The sequence below is a fragment of the Chenopodium quinoa genome, unplaced genomic scaffold, assembly GCF_001683475.1.
Source record: "Chenopodium quinoa cultivar QQ74 unplaced genomic scaffold, ASM168347v1, whole genome shotgun sequence".
Classification (NCBI taxonomy): Eukaryota; Viridiplantae; Streptophyta; class Magnoliopsida; order Caryophyllales; family Amaranthaceae; genus Chenopodium; species Chenopodium quinoa.
This window is the reverse complement of record NW_018742390.1, coordinates 4,407,023-4,422,275: the sequence shown is the minus strand read 5'-3', so window position 1 is coordinate 4,422,275 and position 15,253 is coordinate 4,407,023.

Genomic DNA, 15,253 nt, shown 5'->3' with positions numbered 1-15,253 from the left:
TCACTTGACATTTAGCTAATATGATTACTGGACAGCAGAATCTAGCCATTTTTAAACTTAATACCCTTTTTATCTGATGGATAACTAAATGCTTCAACACATAGTAAAATCTATTGGATATTACAAGGAAACTGATGGTAAGTCAAAAAATACTCCTCTACTATTAAAGATCCTAACATTTCACAAAGAACATTTACTCCTGAAATTTACTCTCTGTCACTTTGGTTCTTTGTTGCTGTGTGATAGCAATAATTGCTCACAAATCCATTCCAATAAGGTACGTTCATAAATGCTTCTCCTATACAATCTAGCTCTGATTTTCTTTTTTCTTAATTTCCTTTTACCTTAGCAGTGGCATATTGTCTTTTATGTTTAGTGAGCAAAATTTGACTAAATAAATTATCTCCTGCTTACTTGCTTGACTACTAAGATTCCATGTTAGCAAAATAACATATTTTCACTTATATGCTAAGTAAGTCTGATTATTTAAGCAATTTATTGTTCTTTTTGGTCAATTAAATACTGAATTTGTGTAATGTGCAGTACATGGTTTTAGTGTTTGAATGTCAATTTTTAGGGCCTTCTATCATGCATTATATTGAAAACCAATCAAACCCCTTTACCCTAACTTCTGTTAGTACTTTGACATCTTTAATCTAAAATCTATAGGCCTTGTGAAAGATGTTCATTTTTTGTAGTCATAGGTTTAGATCTTTGTTTTGCTAAGGCTACAGTTTCCTTTTCACACAAAACTTGCTTGGTAGAATTCTAATAATTCATGACATTTTCATGGACTGCTTAATTAGTGCTATGTATCAGTCACTACTATTAAAGGTGTGAACTTATTTCAGTTACACAACACTAGCTTATAATGGTTAGAGTTCTCTTTATTTTCAAGTCCACATGAAAGGCTACTTTTTTTTATCCCACCATAACAACACAATTTATGTAAATACAATGACAACTTAGTTTTGCATATGTAATTCTTCCCAAAAGAAAAGGCAATAATTAGATCCACATAACACTAATACAATACTAAACACATAAGACATAATACAACATTACTACATAGCAACAGATGAGTACTACTACTTTGAAAACACAACTGATAACTAATAATACATAATAGCTAGCAATAATAGGCTCCTATTACTTATAGATCAACAACAGTAACCTCAAAAACCTGAAACAATTGTAGATCTGAATTGGTAGTCCTCTTAGAAACAACCACCATAAGAAGCATCACTCTCAGGTGAATATGAAGGGCTTGAATGGTGATGGATGTCATCAAAACCATAATTAGGAGGAAGTCTGCTGGTTGCTCCTTTTGGTGCCTCTATCTTTGGGCTGGGTTGTTTGTCTTCTGGCTCAAAGCAAAGTGCCTCCACCACTGCCTATAGGTCCTCCACCTTTTTCTCAAGAACAGCAAGCCTTTCCTCCACAGATCCTGGGTTTGGCTGCTTGATACTTTTCATCTTACCATTGCCTTTGTTGCCCATTGTTGCTTACTATGTTGTTTTTAAAATGCTAGGATACAATAGTGAATGAGAAAATAAAGAAAAGAACTTGTGAATTTGTGAACACCTACCTTCCTTTTATATATGACTGAGTGGCTCCTTATTACCTGCAAGTTAAAAGCAAGCCCTAAAATACTTCTTTATTCATAGCTAGATTCTCTCATGTGCCTTAGCAGTGAATACTGATGACAGAAAGTTATGATATACAACCCACATCATCTAAGTTGTTTGTACTTGTTTTAAATATTTATTCATAAAGTGTAACCGAAAAAATATATATAATTAGAGTACATGTAGCACTTCTATTAAAAATTCATGTTCCACAGATGAAGCCTGAATACACACCTTTGCATAAGCTTTCACCTGTAAGCAAAGCACACAAAGTTCGAGTTACTGTGAAAGAAAAGTCCCCAATCCGATCTCCCCCTAACAAGAAAAAGTTCCAAAAATTGGTCTTTGAAGACGATGAGGTATTATCCAAAAATGTACAATTCCATTATCCATATTTTTTGCTAAATGTTACTTAACATGATTATTTTCCCCTTACATTACAGGGTAACAACATGAAAGCTACTCTATTCGGAGATGAATGTGATCACTTCAAAAAAGTCTTTGAACACAAGAAAAAAATATGAAATTGCAAATGCTCCAATCAGAATAGTGAACCCAAAATTCAGTTCATTTCCAGGAGAATGTGAGCTAACCATTGGAGGCATGACAAAGATCCAAGCTGTCGATCGAACTGAGGGACCTGTTTTACCTGAATACATTCCTATTGCTGATGTTCCTAAAACCAGTAGTCCAGAAGACCGATTTGGTGAGCTACTTCTATTGTCTTCTTACATATTCCTACCTCAAAACATATCATTTCTCAAGCATAATGAGCTCCATTGCTTGTTATTTGCTAGATTTGCTTGGTGTCGTGGTCCACATGGAAGATGTGAGGCAAGTAATATATAAGTCAGGCAGAGTTGCTGATGTGCGCGATATCAGCATAGTTGATGAAAGGTAACCACTTTGTTAACATACCAACATCACTCACAGCAATATAACTACATTTGGGTAATGATTCACTGTTTCTTGCCTTTGCAGCACCGGTACTAGACCGATGATCATCTCTGCATGGGGTCAGCTTGCAACCTCAGACTGTGAAGCTATCAAAGATTGGGCATCCAACCCCTTGGTTTTAAGCTTAACTTCTCTGAAGCCTGCAACTCATAGAGGTTACACAAATTTCCAACAATCTATTACTTTAAATGTGCTGCCAAATCAAGTATACTAATGCGTTCTTAACAGGCTTCTCACTTCAGTCAAGCATGTCTACAACAATAGACCCAGCCCCTACTCTTGGTAAATAAACAGCCTTAGTATTCATGATCATTATTCAAATTACATTGTAATTATGTAAAATGATATTTAACCTCCCTTAATTCAATGCACTTCTTCCTGTCTTTTTTCATGTCAATAGGGCCCATGCACATCCAGATGTCATTGCTGACTACATGGCAAGGCAACTTGAATTCATGAATGTTGGTGCTGAACCAATTCCTACAACACTTGATCAAATCATCAGCAAAACTGTGAGCTCTTCTATCAACTATTCCATGGCCCTTTCCTACCAAAACTGAACTTGTTAACTCACACTACTTTTTTCCGGTCAACAACACTGTCCAAGAAGAAGTTTACACACTGACAGTCACAATTCCATATGCACAGTTGAGCAACATCATTGCTTATATTGGTTGTGATTGTTGTGGTAAGCGTTGTGGTGTTGCTGCAAATGTTCCATTTTTCTGCCCACATTGCCCGGACAAAAAAAGCACTTCCACTGAAAGGTACATTTTATATTTCAGCATTCTTAATTGTGCAACCAAATACTCCCCTTAATTAAAATACACTAACACCAATACAATGCAGAGTCAACTTCACCTTTGATGCGGCGGATGATACCGGCACATTTCGTCTTACTGCCTTTGGTCCTATTTGTGAACAAATCCTCAACTTGACTACACTAGAGATTTTTGAGAGGAAAATTAAGGTACTTATTCAATCACAATGATAGCTTATTCAGTAAAATCACCTACTTATTTACATCCTAGTCATAATACCATCTTCTGTTTCTCTCAGGGTGATTGGGGTGACTTTGATCACCTTGCTGCAGCTCTGAAAAACACACCAATGCACATCATACTGCATCCAGCACAGTCACTGGGCAGGGAAGGGGTGCTGAGGTGGGTGGTCTAGTCAGTTTCCCGCTCCTGAATACCTAATCTGTTGATCTAAGGGCTCGCCTCTGAACACTTCGTTCCCGATAAGCTTTGCTTATCATTTTGAGTTGTGTTCTTGTTTGAGACCTTATTGATTAGTATTAACATGTTGGTTTCCTCTAATAGTTTACAAAACATTTGTTCTTCTGATTAGCATTTTAGACTTACTTTTGTTGCTGCAGCTGATATGAACAGCTTAGTGTGTATGCCTTGCATGCACTTTTATTTAGACTTACAAACAATTTCTCTTTTGTATGCTTGACAAATGCATGAACCCAGCAAATCCTTCAATTATATGCTCTTATGTTTTACAATCAATGCATGTATTCAGCTATGCATTTCAGGTTTCATTTTTGAATATCCTAATTAACAGCATATGTTAAAGTTACTGTTGTCATTCTTTTTTGCTTGAGATTATACCTATTCATGCATATCATTGTTTGCATAACCACACCTATACATAACCCTAAATCATGAATTCATTTAAATGCATTCTTAAAATTAAAGTTTATGCCTTTCAATGCCTTATATAACCAATTTACAAGCTTACCTTATACACAAGCACACTTTACTTTAGGACCTAACTCAGGCATAAAACTTCACAAACACCCCTTAACACTTAAATTCCTGCACTTTCTATGCAACACTATTCTTTCACAAACCATCACCCATTATCACCCATGTTAGTATGATCACCCAAAAAAACATCACTATAGCCATTACTAAAACCATACCATCTAACCTAGCACACCTCTTGGTTGGAAACAAAAAAATTTAGAAATATGGAAATAGCAGACCAATTTCAATAGCCTTGCTACTCTAAATTATCTTGACCTATTAACCCGCAAATTGTTACATTTGATCAATCAGCAATCTCATACTTTATTTCTTTGGTTCTATGCTCAAGTACATTGTGAGTTTCTGCCTTGAAAATGATCTAAGATATCTCATTCAACCACTATTAAAACACTGAAAGGCATTAAAATATATATTTAGAAGAAATGCATTCAATATCACAACCAATAGTGACCATCAGAGACAGTGAAAAGTCTGTAAACACATCATTCCAATCAGGCACCTCTGCTGGTACCTATCAATCTATGATTCTGTTACTTAACACCACATCATTCTAGCAACCACCCACAACCATTCTCATGTATTTGCTTAGCAATGGTAGCTTTAGTATACAAAAATGCATTATACAAGCAAATAAGGTACAAGTAAATATAAATGAAATCGCAATTATCACCAAATACTTATATTCCATCACTGATAAATATTATAGCAAAATACTTATGATATAGATTAATCATAAACCATACATAATAGAAATACCATACTTCCAATACATAATTGTAATCCAAAATACAAAAGATTGTCTTTAACCAACTACCAAATCCCTTAAGTCATATGTACTTAGCCAAACAACAAAAAAAAGCTTCTAATACTTAGTCAGAATCAAAACCACACGCTCCATCATCGCTATGGGACACCTCAGGAGAATGATAATGGTATGGAACACCAATATCCTCCTCTGAGTTATTATACCAGGAATCCTCCTGCTCCTGACCCTCATCTTCTTCATCTTCTTGCTCTTCCTCATACTCCATTTCCTAATTCACTTGCGGCTGTTGCTGCTCATGATGTGCTACACCAACATCCTCAACCCCTACAACAGGTTGCTCATGTGCTGCTTCAGCCTGGAAAGCCAGCGTTGCATCAATTACATGCTTCACAATGCCCTCATCGTCACTGATATCCATGTCAGCCTCCCTGACAGGATAAATTCGTATCCCCTAATCAAAAGTAAATACCTAAGTCCTCTAACTAAAGTAGATAGGGAAGTAGGGTCGAACTCCACAGGGAAACAAGTCTTTCTACTCCTAATTAATTATTATAATCTAAATTATCTAAGTAACCAATATTTTTGGGAATAAATTCTATACTACGAAGAATAAGGTCGAAAGAAATAAAGTAGGGGAAAATCAAATATTAAAAGACCTAGGGCATAGGTTCACTAATAAAGAATATCCCAAGGCAAATCATAATAAGCAATCATCAAGCATTGATTAATCAGATAATAAAGGAAATACCTAAGTCCTCTAACTAAAGTAGTATACCTGCAAAGTAGTTAAGGTTCACATTCCCCCCCCCCCATACCCCCAAAAGGAGCGTCACCCCCATATCCATGGACTGAAGAGTAGTCCACATAAGTACTATACGCACCGGGGTGAGAATACCCTCCTTAGGGGTATTGGAACCAATCGGGAACTAATGCCTCGGGAGGAATAGCCCCTCGGCGTGCATAATCATCGTACATGGGGTATAGACCCCTCCCGAGGTTCCTCTCTATGTGTCCTACCCGCCCATCCAAGATTCTTAACCTAGAATCTAAGTTTTGCATCATACCCTCAACTCTCCCTTGCCCCATCTCGATACGGTCTAATTGGTTTCTAAAAGCCGAAAAGTCATAAGGGACATTGGGGTCGACGTTATAGTCGATCGAGGAAGTGGGTACGCCATAGGTGAAGGGTGGAGGTGGTGGGTAGTGTGGTGAATGGTGTTGGGGGGAGTGGTCTTGGGGAGATTGGTGGGGTTGTGGTGAAGGGTGAGGTGGTTGAACCTCACCTTGACCGTTAATCTCGAAAGTATAAGAAGACTTCCCTTTCTCAAATTTGGTCAAGGCGGGGTTGGGTAAGGTGAAGGCTTGGTCCCTCCTACCTGATTGTCGGTGGACTATCCACCAAATGTCACCCCCCACGGGTTGCACCCAGTTTAGACTCCCTAGATAGGCTAGGTCCATGAGGTTTGAGCCTACAACTTTCCTATGCCCATCCGGGTCCCAACCTAGGTGTTTTTTGGCGATTTGGGTCACTAACCCCCCAAAATAAATAGGTGCCCTAGACCTACTCGCTTCGGCCGCATTGGCCGCCCTTTGGAAATGATTGGCTATCCTATGGGGTATGTTTAATTTTTCACCGTTAGGAATTACATAGGATGTCAATAGTTCCAATTCATCTCTCCTCACATTTGCCGGTTCATGCCTCCCAAAAATAGTGAGGCCGGCAAATCTTTGCCAAAATTTTGGGACAGGATGTTGAATCCACGTCCCTTTGGCATGTTAGAGGTTAACCAAATCCTCCCCAGTTAGCCTCTTGTAGACCACGGCAGTGTGGTCTTGAGAGGGTTCAATGGGTTTATCCAATTTCAAATCAAACAACTTTCCAAATTCTTTAAGAGTTAGTCTCACATCGTTGTTCAATAATCGGAATTGTACATGAGTGATTAATGCATTCATTTTAATAACATTAAAACTTGAAATAAATTCTAATGTTAAATAGTCATACGTATCATGGCACATTTGAAAGAAACCACTCATGCCTATACCTTTGAATAATTTTTTCACATATTTATCTAGACCTAATCTAGCTAGTGTGGGATGATGAACAAAACGGGCTGAGATTACCTGTCGATCAATGAGGTTTAGCATCCTAGCCTATTGCTCCTCCGAGGTGATGACAACCTCCTCCCATCCCTGTATTTGAAGCTACGAGTTGACCGTTGGTTGTTGTGTCCTCGAACTTTCACCCCTTTGTGTCCTTGAACGCTTTGAAGCCATTGTATGTGGAAAATTGAGTATTTGGAGCTTTCTCTCTATAAGGGTTTGAAGGAAGTATGAGAGAAAGTGGGAGAAATTGGGTGGAAAATGTAGAGGAAGGTGTGAGGATTAAGAATATGTAAGAAATTTGAGGTTTTGATGGGTGAATTTGAGGAGATCTTGGATTGAAGGTGGAGTTGAAGGTTTGAAAATGGAGGTTTTAGAGAGAGAAAGTGTGAAGGAGAAAGAAGAAGTAAGGAAGAAAAAGAAATGAGAAAGGGAGAAGGGGGTTTAAAACCCCGGATTAAAAAGGCGCGCCCGATCGGGCGAAGTTTTCTGCAATTCTAACCTTAGGTGCTCGCCCGATCGGGCGAAGCTCGCCCCATCGGGCCCGTATCCAGGCCTGTAGCTTCTTTTTCTTCGCCTATATATTTTTTTTCTCTTGAAACCTCCGTACTTTGTAATATATAACCTGTGCAAAACACTCATAAAAGGTAAAATTCACTCTCCTCACCTCTCGAAGAAAAAATAAAATAAAGAATTAGTCTAGAAAGCAAGAAATACGGGTTGCCTCCCGCAAAGCGCTAGTTTATCTAGGTCCCGCACGACCCTCTTACCACAGTGAAACTCAGAGTGAATCGGAACAGCTTAGGTGAAGTAATTCAACTGCACCAATTGTAGCCCCCTCGTGATATAGCTTGAGTCTTTGGCCATTAACCTTAAACTCGTTACCATGTTCGTCGAAAACCTCCACAGAACCAAATTTATTGGCCCTTTTTACAATAAAAGGACCCAACCACCTTGACCTTAACTTTCCTCGGAAAAGTTTAAGTCGAGAGTTGAATAGTAACACTTTATCACCCTCCTTGAATTCTCTCGGAAGGATCATCTTGTCGTGCCACTTCTTCGTCTTCTCTTTGTATACTCGAGCACTATCATAGGCCGTCAACCTAAACTCATCGAGTTGATTAAGTTGAAGTAGCCTCTTTTCTCCCGCTAGTTTGGCATCTAAATTGAGCTCCTTAATATCCCAATATGCCTTATATTCCAATTCGACCGGGAGATGACATGCTTTTCCGTACACGAGTCTATACGGAGTAGTACCTATAGGGGTCTTGAATGCAGTTTTGTACGCCCAAAGAGTGTCGTCCAACTTGTCGCTCTAATCTTTCCTTGACTTTGCCACCACCTTCTCTAGAATGGCCTTGATCTCACGGTTAGAAACCTCAACTTGGCCACTAGTTTGGGGGTGGTAGGCTAAACCTGTCCTATGGTAGACACCATATTTTTTAAGGAGGGTGTCTAACTTCCGTTCATGAAAGTGAGATCCTCCGTCACTTATTATTGCTCTAGGTTCACCAAATCTTGGAAAGATGGTCTTCTTGAAAAGTTTGTGGACCACCTTGGCATCATTGGTAGGAGTGGCGATGGCCTCAACCCACTTGGATACATAGTCGACGGCGACAAGAATATAACGGTTCCCTTTTGAAGAAGGGAACGGTCCCATGTAATCAACACCCCAAACATCAAAAATTTTAACTTCTAGAATTCTGGTTTGGGGCATCTCATGCCTCCGCAAGATGTTGCCAGTCCTTTGGCAAGAGTCACAAGCCTGCACAAAAATGTTAGCATCCTTAAACATCGTAGGCCAATAGAATCCCGACTCATTAATCTTAGCCACTGTTTTAGTGGGGCCATGATGTCCTCCATATGGTGAGGTGTAGCAACTAGTAAGAACACCGTGGACTTCCCATTCGGGAATACACCTGCGAAACAATCCATCTGCACACTCACGAAACAAAAAAGGATCATCCCAAAAATAATGTTTAACATCATAAAGGAATTTCTTTTTTTGTTGGTAGGACAGGTCAGGAGGTAGAGTACCACCCACTAAATAATTAGCAAAATCCGCATACCATGGGTGTTGCTCTACAACTGCATAAAGGTTGTCATCAGGGAAAGAATCATCTATAGGTAGAGAATCCTTACCCTCATCATACCTGATACGTGACAAGTGGTCTGCCACTACGTTCTCTGCTCCCTTTTTATCTTTTATTTCTATGTTGAAGTCTTGGAGAAAGAGAACCCATCGGAGTAGCCTTGGCTTTGATTCCGCCTTAGCTATCAAGTACTTTAATGCTGCATGGTCAGTAAAAACAATGACTTTAGAACCAACAAGATATGATCTAAATTTTTCTAAAGCATAAATAACAACAAGAAACTCCTTTTCCATAGTGGCATAGTTGACTTAGGCTTCATCCAAAGTTTTACTTTCATAATAAATAGAATGCAAAACCTTGTCCTTTCTCTGTCCAAGCATGGCTCCTAGCGCAAAGTCACTTGCATCACACATGATCTCGAAAGGAAGATTCCAATCGGGAGCACATATGATGGGTGCCGATATCAAAGCCTGCTTAATCCTGTTGAAAGCCTCAAGACGCTCGTCAGTAAAAATAAAAGGAGCATCCTTGAGAAAAAGCTGAGTCAGTGGTTTAGCAATTTTAGAAAAATCTTTGATAAAACGGCGATAAAACCCCGCATGACCCAAGAAACTTTTAACTCCCTTAAACTTAACTAGGGGAGGTAATTTCTCAATCACTGATATCTTAGCTTTGTCTACTTGTATGCCCTTATCAGATACAATATGACCTAGAACTACTCCCTTTGTCACCATAAAGTGACATTTTTCCCAATTTAGAACTAAATTGCACTCTTCACATCTTTTCAAAATTTTAGCGAGATTAATTAAGCATGAATCAAATGAGGAACCGTACACGCTAAAATCATCCATAAAGACTTCCATAATAGACTCTATGAAATCAGAAAAAATGCTCATCATACAACGTTGAAAGGTAGCGGGTGCATTACATAAACCAAAGGCATTCTACGATATGCAAAAGTGCCATAAGGACATGTAAAAGTAGTCTTTTCCTGATCTTCAGGGTGAATCAGAATTTGTAAAAATCCCAAATACCCATCCAAATAGCAAAATAATTTATGATTAGCTAACCTCTCAAGCATTTGATCTATAAAGGGAAGAGGGAAGTGGTCCTTTTTAGTGGCGATATTTAATCTACGATAATCAATACACATACGCCACCCTGTTACAGTTCTAGTGGGAATTAATTCATTTTTTCATTGGTTATCACAGTCATCCCACCCTTTTTTGGCACTACCTGCAGAGGACTTACCCATTTGGAGTCAGAAATAGGATAGATAATACCTGCATCAAGTAATTTCATAACCTCCTTCTTGACTACTTCCTGCATGTTGGGATTTAATCTTCGTTGGGGTTGAATGCAGGGCTTATAGTTGTCTTCTAGATGTATCCTGTGCATACAAAAGTCAGGGCTAATACCCTTGAGATCATCAATATTGTACCCAATAGCTTTCTTATGGGTTTTGAGAACCCCTAGAAGTTGGGAAGTTTGTAGGTCAGTGAGTGCAGTACTGATGATCATGGGGTATAGTTCACGTTCATCAAGAAAAATATATTTTAAATGAGAAGGGAGAGGTTTTAGCTCAGGTTTCTTGACCTCTGCAGGTTTTGATTCCTGAACTAATTTTACTACCTTCATTGTTTCCTTGGGGCTTAACTCTTTTAAGGAAAGATCCTTTTCAATATCTTGTACCTCATTACCCCAAACGCTTGCGTTGTCTTTAGATAAATTCCCACAGAGAACTTCCTCTAGGGGATCCCTCGCAAGAAACTGTGGCAAGCTGTCATCACAAATATCGTCCATTATATCAATTACATCAATATAGCAACAATTCTCCTCTAGCATAGGCCCTTTCATAACCTTCCCTAAATTAAAAGTAACATTGTTGTCACCTACAGAAAGGGTTAGTTTACCATTTTTAACATCAATAATTGCTCCTGCAGGATGGAGAAAAGGCCTACCTAATATAATGGGTATTTGCGTATCCTCTGCCATGTCTAACACAACAAAATCAACAGGAATAAAAAATTTACCAACTCTGACAGGGACGTCCTCTAAAATACCTAAGGGGTATTTTACCGAACGATATGCCATTTGCAAAGTTATATTAGTAACTTTTAATTCTCCCATATTAAGTTTAGCACAGACAGACAATGGCATGACACTGACACTAGCACCCAAATCACACAAAGCTTTATCAATAAAAACATTCCCTATATGACAAGGGATAGAAAAACTACCGGGATCCTTTAATTTAGGAGGGGATTTGTTTTGCAATAAAGCGCTACACTCCTTTGTGAAAGCTACAATTTCTACTTCATTAAAGGCCCTTTTCCTAGTCAGAATGTCTTTCATAAATTTAGCATAAGCAGGAACTTGAGTGATTATGTCAGTAAAAGGAACTGTTACCTGCAGGTTTTTCACAACCTCTAAAAACTTACCGAATTGTTTATCAAACTTACTCTTCAGTTGTCTATTAGGGAATGGAAGTTTGATAACCGGGCTATGCACATCTCCTCCCTTATCCTGCGATTTACCCTGCATAGAAACATTAGTAGAGTTAGTATCTATTTGTAGCCCTGCAGGGCTAGCAGGATTAGCGTTTGGTATAGAGGAATCTAGATCAGGAACTGGTCTATCTTCCTTTGGCATAGGAGGTCCATCATAATGTGAACCACTCCTTAGAGTGATTGCATTGGCATGATCTATAGGATGGATAGGTTGTGATGGTAGAGCTCCCTGCTGACGGGATTGTAGGGTAGATGAAAGTTGTGCAATTTGATTGTCCATGATTTTATTATTGGCTAGGATAGAATCAATTTGTGCATCCCTACACTCCATATGCTTTTGCATATTGGCAAGCATTGCTCTAATTTATGTTATGGCAGGGTCGGAAGATGATGAGGGTGATGCTTGGCTTTTCTGGCCGGAATTAGGATGATAATATTTTTGCTGTGGTGGGGTTTTCTGTTGTGGTTGTTGTGGAGGTGGAGGGTTTTGTACATTGGTGCTCCGGTATGAAAGATATGGATGGTTCTTATAATCAACATTGTAGGAATTGGAATATGGGTTATTCTTCCTATAGGTTTGAAAGGCATTAACTTGTTCCATAGAGCTCCTACAATCTTGCTCCCAATGCCCTACAATTCCTCAATTTTCACAAAAAGCTTCATTGTTAGCAACAACAGAAACTAGCTACAGAGTTGGGAGCAACAGTAAGATTATCTAATTTTTGACAAATGGACGTTAATTGAGCTTGCAAAAAGGATACGAAATCGACATTATGTTTTCCTTTATTTGCAAACCCTCTCGGATTCCCATATTGGGAATTATGTATTTCCATGTCTTCGATAACCTGTCCTGCATCGTCCACATTTAAATTCATGAACCTCCCACTGGCTGCAGAGTCTAGCACTGATCTAGAAGAATTTCCAAGTCCATTGTAGAATGCTTGGATCAATTGCCATTGTGCTAGATTGTGGTGGGGGCACTCTCTCTGTAGATCCTTGAACCTCTCCCAAGCCTCATATAGCGTTTCGTCAGCCTCTTGAGCGAAGTTCTGAATAGCACTCCTTAGTACCGCTATTCTCTCTGCAGGATAGTATTTATTATAAAAATTCAAAGCAAGAGTTTCCCAGTAAGTAATACCAAGTGCAGTTCTATTCAAACCATTAAACCATAATTTAGCTTTGCCACATAATGAAAAAGGAAAAAGAATCTCCCTGATTTGGTCTTGCATGACCTCGGCTTGTCTAATGGTGTTACAATATTGGCATAAATCTGCTATGTGAAGATTAGGATCTTCACCCTTAGCTCCACTGAATTGTTTCCTCTTTATCATAGTGATGAATTGGGGCTTGATTTTGAATTGAACTCCATCTAGTGCCGGAATGGGAGTAAGGTGCGGGAAATCTGTGAGCTTCGACTGCGAGTAGTCACTGAGTTTCTTCTGGGCCGTCATCTCTGATTCTGAATCTGAAGGAATATCAGTGTCACTAGAATCAGAGGGATGATCTCTTCGACTGTTGTCCTCCTCGGAACCCGCCAGAATTTGTCTATAGATTTTCCTTTGCCTATGAAAAGAGCGCTCGATCTCAGGATCGAATGGGATGTAACCTGATCTAGAACACCTGGGCATAAACAAGGAACTAAAAGACAAATATGAGAATTGCCTCAAAGAACTAACGTTCTCTGAGACAAAAGAGGATAATCTAGACTACAAAAAAAATAATCAGAAATAAAAATAAAATCGTTTCCCCGGCAACGACGCCAAATTTTGACAGGGTTAAGTCGTATCCCCTAATTAAAAGTAAATACCTAAGTCCTCTAACTAAAGTAGATAGGGAAGTAGGGTCGAACTCCACAGGGAAACAAGTCTTTCTACTCCTAATTAATTATTATAATCTAAATTATCTAAGTAACCAATATTTTTTTGGAATAAATTCTATACTACGAAGAATAAGGTCGAAAGAAATAAAGTAGGAGAAAATCAAATATTAAAAGACCTAGGGCATAGGTTCACTAGTAAACAATATTACAGGGCAATTCATAATAAGCAATCATCAAGCATTGATTAATCAGATAATAAAGGGCTTTCGCTACGTATTATAATCACAGAGTTAATTTACCGGTATTAAATCTCATCTGTCGAATCTCGACTTAACCATTTATAAATTAATCCGCCTATTGAAACTAATCCTAAACATCAATTCTCATCTGTCGAATCTCGAATTAATATTGCTAAACTCATACAATTAAATCTGGCCAAACCTAATTGCATAGCATTAAATCAATCAATAGGAAATTAACCAAGCATTGATAATTAACAATCACAAAATTATCCCTTCATATCATTTATTAGATCCCCATAATAAACCCTAGAAATAAAACTACTCAAGCATCATCATAACTAAACTAATTAAATAAATTAATAATGCTAAACATAATCAAAGAAATAAATAAAATAGCTGAAATTAAAAGAGAAGGAATTGTTACCAAAAGAAATATGGATTAATGAAAGTAATTAAGAACAAAAGTTGAGAGAGAATTTAAGAGAGAGAAAAATCCTAAGTAGAGAGAAAAAATCTAAAGAAGAAGGTAATCCAAAATTACGTACATAATTCGTACTTAAACATTCCTCAAAACAAAAATTAAAACTAATCTAATCAGCTCTGAGAAAAACACGCGCCCGATCGGGCGAAGGGCCGCCCGATCGGGCCCGCCTTTTTTGCCTTGCCCGCTGCTGGTGTGTCGCGCCCGATCGAGCTTACGCTCACCCGATCGGGCGCGCCTCTTCCTTGAGGATCCTTATGCGCGCAGCCGCCCGATCGGGCGTATGCTTGCCTGATCGGGCCCGGTCTTCTTCTTCGAGGCTTGGATTTCGATTGGGCTAAATTCCTCGGCCCAATCTAAGTTTCCTCATCGGGTCTTGATTAATCGATCCAATAGCCCCGGTATCTCATACCGAGCCCTTAATCATCGGCTCTCACCGATCCTAGGCTTCAAGATTGGCCATGTCCTTCTAGCTTCCGTAGTTGATCCATAAAACCCGGGAAAATGCTCCAAAAGTGCAATTTCCTGTAAAATACAAATAAAACTATGAAAACACTAGAAAACACAAATTAGTAATAAAAGTGGCTCTAAGGAGCCAAAAACACTACTAATTATGACCGCGCGACGGGGGTAAAACACTATATAAATTAGATATATCACTCCCCTCCTTCTACCCCAGTACTAAAAACCACCTTCGCATCACTACATTCTCCCCTGCTTTTCGATGACTCACCTTGAAAACCTAGAAATCTCCTCTTTCTCACTGGCTCTTCGTCACTGTCGCTATCAACTTCTATGGGATTATGAAAATTGCTTCCGGGTTCAGGTTTCTTACCCTTGCTCTTCCCCTTCGCAACCTCAGAGCACTTTGTTAATTGC